We start from the raw sequence: 5,875 nt of genomic DNA, 5'->3' as shown, positions 1-5,875 counted from the left end.
CCAAGTTATAGAGACCAAATATGCCACACATATGATTTCGGGTAACCATGGTATGCAAAGTCTGAAACATTAACCCATTAGAGTTTGCAAGAAACATAGACCAAACAACATTTAGGAAAATCATGAGATGGAACATAAGATACATGTCAATATTTTTATCACATGGATTATATATATATATATATATATATATATATATATATATATATATATATATATATATATATATATATATATATATATATATATATATATATATAGGATTAAAAAGTGTTAACATTTATTGTGCTTGTGGAGACTGGTTGGCACTATTTCAGTAATTAGGGGAGTTTTTAACAGTAAGTTCTTGTTTGTTCGGAACCCGCAGAGTTAATGATTATCCTTCATTGATTCCTCCAGTCACTACACAGTGGAGCCACCAGACTTGGTTTTTAAAATTTGATCAGCTGAATTTTTCATGTCTGAGCATGTACGAAAGTTAAACTTGTACAAAAGAAAGAACTCACACAGCAAACACTTTGCTGGTCATTTGGAAAAAGCCTTCCTCAAAGGAGGTATAATCTCTTTATGGTGATTTACAAAATCTTTGGTGATCTTAACAGGAGATTATAAATTGACAATCAGAACGAGCGTGAGTTGTATCCTTTTTTTCTGTAACAAAATGAGTTAATTCATAGAGGCTACTACAAAAGTGAGAAAAGCTTCCCATACCGGGAGTTGAACCAGGGCCGCATGGGTAAAAAACAGTAATCCTGACCGCTAAACCATATGGGACTCCAAATGAGCACGTTACCAGTGAGGCATTGCAATATTTGCCAATCCATCAACCAGTGGGGCCAAGAGCCTTGGTTTTCCAAATTATTACAACTGACTTTTTCACGTTTGAGCATATATGACCTTTACACTTGTGCAACCGGAAGAAGAACTTGTAGTGTAGTTTGCGGGTCGTTTTGAAAAAGCCTTACTCAGAGGAGCTACTACAAAGGGGTTCATTGCAGAAAACCAGACCTCGTGGCGCAACGGTAGCGCGTCTGACTCCAGATCAGAAGGTTGCGTGTTCAAATCATGTCGGGGTCAAGCACATCCTTTTGAAGAGCAGATTCCCCTACTTAAGGGGTGTTGTACTCCCAATGTTCACTCCCTGAATGTCTTGAAGAATGAATGCCACAAACACTAAGAAGAGTATGCCTTGCTCTGGTCTCTGTTTGCTGGGAGCTTGCAAATCTCCTGGAGTGCCTTCATGCTGATTTAGCAACTGTTTTGTGATCTTGAGAGAAAGTTAATAAGAGACGGGCAAGATTTGGATGCTTTTTCTCTAACAGATTTGGGTAATTTACAGAGGAGAACAATAAAAGTGTCATCAATTTCCAATCTGGGAGAGGAACCCAAGCCACCTGGTGAAAACCAGGAATCCTGACCACTATATTACATAAGACACTTTGAAGGAAAGCTGCATTGTCACACCAGTCAGGCGCATCAAAATTTTCTCATCAGCTAATCAGTAGAGCCACAAGACTTGGTTATTCAAATTTTATCAGGTGACTTTTTCATGTCTGAGCATGTACAAAAGTTAAACGTACAATTTTGAAAAAGCCTTACTCAGAGGAGCTACTACAAAGGGGTTCATTGCAGAAAGCCAGATCTCGTGGCGCAATGGTAGTGTGTCTGACTCCAGATCAGACGTTTGCTTGTTCAAATCACGTCTGGGTCAAGCACTGCCTTTTGAAGAGCAGATTCACCTACTTAAGGGGTGTTGTACTCCCAATGTTCACTCCCTGAATGTCTTGAAGAATGAATGCCACAAACACTAAGAAGAGTATGCCTTGCTCTGGTCTCTATTTGCTGTGAGCTTGCAAATCTCCTGGAGTGCCTTCATGCTGATTTAGCAACTGTTTTGTGATCTTGAGAGAAAGTTAATAAGAGACAAGCAAGATTTGGATGCTTTTTCTCTAACAGATTTGGGTAATTTACAGAGGAGAACAATAAAAGTGACATCAATTTCCAATCTGGGAGAGGAACCCAAGCCACCTGGTGAAAACCAGGAATCTTGACCACTAGACAAGATGAGATTCTTTGAAAAGCAACCTGGTTGAAAACCAGGAATCCTGACCACTATATTACATAAGACACTTTAAAGGAAAGCTGCATTGTCACACCAGTCAGGCGCATCAACATTTTCTCATCAGCTACCCAGTAGAGCCACCAGCGGGCCACCAGAGTGAAAACCAGGAATCCTGACCACTAGACAAGATGAGATTCTTTGAAAAGCAACCTGGTTGAAAACCAGGAATCCTGACCACTATATTACATAAGACAAATTGAAGGAAAGCTGCATTGTCACACCAGTCAGGCGCATCAACATTTTCTCATCAGCTAACCAGTGGAGCCACCAGACTTGGTTTTTAAAATTTGATCAGCTGACTTTTTCATGTCTGAGCATGTACGAAATTTAAACTTGTACAAAAGAAAGAACTCACACAGCAAACACTTTGCTGGTCATTTGGAAAAAGCCTTCCTCAAAGGAGGTATAATCTCTTTATGGTGATTTAAAAAATCTTTGGTGACCTTAACAGGAGATTATAAATGGACAATCAGAACGCGCGTGCGTTGTATCCTTTTTTTCTGTAACAAAATGAGTTAATTTATAGAGGCTACTACAAAAGTGAGAAAAGCTTCCCATACCGGGAGTTGAACCCAGGCCGCCTGGGTGAAAACCAGGCAATATTTGCCAATACATCAACCAGTGGGGCCAAGAGCCTTGGTTTTCCAAATGATTACAACTGACTTTTTCACGTTTGTGCATATATGACCTTTACACTTGTGCAACCGGAACAAGAACTCGTAGTGTAGCTTGCGTGTCATTTTGAAAAAGCCTTACTCAGAGGAGCTACGACAAAGTGGTTCATTGCAGAAAGCCAGACCTTGTGGCGCAACAGTAGCACGTCTGACTCCAGATCAGAAGGGTGCGTGTTCATATCACGTCGGGGTCAAGCACTTCCTTTTGAAGAGCAGATTCCCCTACTTAAGGGGTGTTGTACTCCCAATGTTCACTCCCGGAGTGTCTTGAAGAATGAATGCCACAAACACTAAGAAGAGTATGCCTTGCTCTGGTCTCTGTTTGCTAGGAGCTTGCAAATCTCCTGGAGTGCCTTCATGCTGATTTAGCAACTGTTTTGTGATCTTGAGAGAAAGTTAATAAGAGACGGGCAAGATTTGGATGCTTTTTATCTAACAGATTTGGGTAATTTACAGAGGAGAACAATAAAAGTGTCACCAATTTCCAATCTGGGAGAGGAACCCAAGCCACCTGGTGAAAACCAGGAATCCTGGCCTCTAGACACGATGATATTCTTAGAAAGGCAACCTGGTTGAAAACCAGGAATCCTGACCACTATATTACATAAGACACTTTGAAGGAAAGCTGCATTGTCACACCAGTCAGGCGCATCAACATTTTCTCATCAGCTAACCAGTAGAGCCACCAGCGGGCCACGTGCGAGAAAACCAGGAATCTTGACCACTATATTGCATAAGACACTTTGAAGGAAAGCTGCATTGTCACACCAGTTAGGCGCATCAACATTTTCTCATCAGCTAACCAGTGGAGCCACAAGACTTGGTTTTTCAAATTTTATCAGGTGACTTTTTCATGTCTGAGCATGTACGAAAGTTAAACTTGTACAAAAGAAAGAACTCACACCGCAAACACTTTGCTGGTCATTTGGAAAAAGCCTTCCTCAAAGGAGGTATAATCTCTTTATGGTGATTTACAAAATCTTTGGTGATCTTAACAGGAGATTATAAATGGACAATCAGAACGAGCGTGCGTTGTATCCTTTTTTTCTGTAACAAAATGAGTTAATTTATAGAGGCTACTACAAAAGTGAGAAAAGCTTCCCATACCGGGAGTTGAACCCAGGCCGCCTGGGTGAAAACCAGGAATCCTGACCGCTAGACCATATGGGACTCAAAATGAGCGCGATGCCAGTGAGGCATTGAAATATTTGCCAATCCATCAACCAGTGGGGCCAAGAGCCTTGGTTTTCCAAATGATTACATCTGACTTTTTCACGTTTGAGCATATATGACCTTTACACTTGTGCAACCGGAATAAGAACTCATGGTGTAGTTTGTTCACTCCCTGAATGTCTTGAAGAATGAATGCCACAAACACTAAGAAGAGTATTTCTTAGTATTTCAGCTGCCCGCATCATAACTCGAACCCCCTCTATTCACCACATCACTCCTGTTCTTCAACAGCTTCACTGGCTCCCGGTCCAGTTCCGTATTCAATACAAAATCCTTCTGTTAACATTCAAGGCCATCCACAAACTTGCCCCCCCATATCTGTCTGATCTTCTCCATGGTCCAACATCCACCCGCTCCCTTAGATCCTCTTCCTTCATACACCTGTCTTTCCCCCCCGCTCGTCTCACCACTATGGGGAGCAGAGCATTTAGCCACTCTGCTCCCCGTCTCTGGAACTCCTTACCACCCGAACTTAGAAACATCGATTCATTTTTCCACTTCAAATCGCAACTCAAAACACATCTGTTCAAAAATGCCTATCTCACATGATATCAATTGCTCTACCTCTTTTTGTTTTTAATGTTGTTGTTTATTTAATTTTGGTGCTTTTAAATGTCTTATGTATTCCTGTACGGTGTCCTTGAGTGCCGAGAAAGGCGCCTTTAAATAAAATGTATTATTAGTATGCCTTGCTCTGGTCTCTGTTTGCTGGGAGCTTGAATCTCCTGGAGTGCCTTCATGCTGATTTAGCAACTGTTTTGTGATCTTGAGAGAAAGTTAATAAGAGACAAGCAAGATTTGGATGCTTTTTCTCTAACAGATTTGGGTAATTTACAGAGGAGAACAATAAAAGTGTCACCAATTTCCAATCTGGGAGAGGAACCCAAGCCACCTGGTGAAAACCAGGAATCCTGACCACTATGTTACATAAGACACTTTGAAGGAAAGCTGCATTGTCACACCAGTCAGGCGCATCAACATTTTCTCATCAGCTAACCAGTGGAGCCACAAGACTTGGTTTTTCAAATTTTATCAGGTGACTTTTTCATGTCTGAGTATGTACAAAAGTTAAACTTGTACAATTTTGAAAAAGCCTTACTCAGAGGAGCTACTACAAAGGGGTTCATTGCAGAACGCCAGACCTCGTGGCGCAACGGTAGTGTGTCTGACTCCTGATCAGACGTTTGCTTGTTCAAATTACGTCTGGGTCAAGCACTTCCTTTTGAAGAGCAGATTCACCTACTTAAGGGGTGTTGTACTCCCAATGTTCACTCCCTGAATGTCTTGAAGAATGAATGCCACAAACCCTAAAAAGAGTATGCCTTGCTCTGCTCTCTATTTGCTGGGAGCTTGCAAATCTCCTGGAGTGCCTTCATGCTGATTTAGCAACTTTTTTGTGATCTTGAGAGAAAGTTAATGAGACAAGCAAGATTTGGATGCTTTTTCTCTAACAGATTTGGGTAATTTACAGAGGAGAACAATAAAAGTATCATCAATTTCCAATCTGGGAGAGGAACCTAAGCCACCTGGTGAAAACCAGGAATCCTGACCACTAGACAAGATGAGATTCTTTGAAAAGCAACCTGGTTGAAAACCAGGAATCCTGACCACTATATTGCATAAGACACTTTAAAGGAAAGCTGCATTGTCACACCAGTCAGGCGCATCAACATTTTCTTATCAGCTAACCAGTAGAGCCACCAGCGGGCCACCAGAGTGAAAACCAGGAATCCTGACCACTATATTACATAAGACACATTGAAGGAAAGCTGCATTGTCACACCAGTCAGGCGCATCAACATTTTCTCATCAGCTAACCAGTGGAGCCACCAGACTTGGTTTTTAA

General features: G+C 41.3%; 2 non-coding genes across 2 annotated transcripts; one reads left to right on the top strand and one right to left on the bottom strand.

Moving 5' to 3' along the window:
• Positions 1-1,005: 1,005 nt before the first annotated feature.
• On the top strand, positions 1,006-1,077 carry trnaw-cca (transfer RNA tryptophan (anticodon CCA)). Its single transcript has one exon. It is a non-coding gene; the product is annotated as a tRNA-Trp (tRNA).
• Positions 1,078-3,894: 2,817 nt separating this feature from the next.
• trnae-uuc (transfer RNA glutamic acid (anticodon UUC)) lies at positions 3,895-3,966 on the bottom strand. The gene has a single exon. It is a non-coding gene; the product is annotated as a tRNA-Glu (tRNA).
• Between the last annotated feature and the right edge of the window lie 1,909 nt (positions 3,967-5,875).

The sequence above is a fragment of the Xyrauchen texanus genome, chromosome 49 (genome assembly GCF_025860055.1).
Source record: "Xyrauchen texanus isolate HMW12.3.18 chromosome 49, RBS_HiC_50CHRs, whole genome shotgun sequence".
NCBI classification, from domain to species: Eukaryota; Metazoa; Chordata; class Actinopteri; order Cypriniformes; family Catostomidae; genus Xyrauchen; species Xyrauchen texanus.
This window is presented reverse-complemented; position numbering and strand designations above follow the sequence as displayed.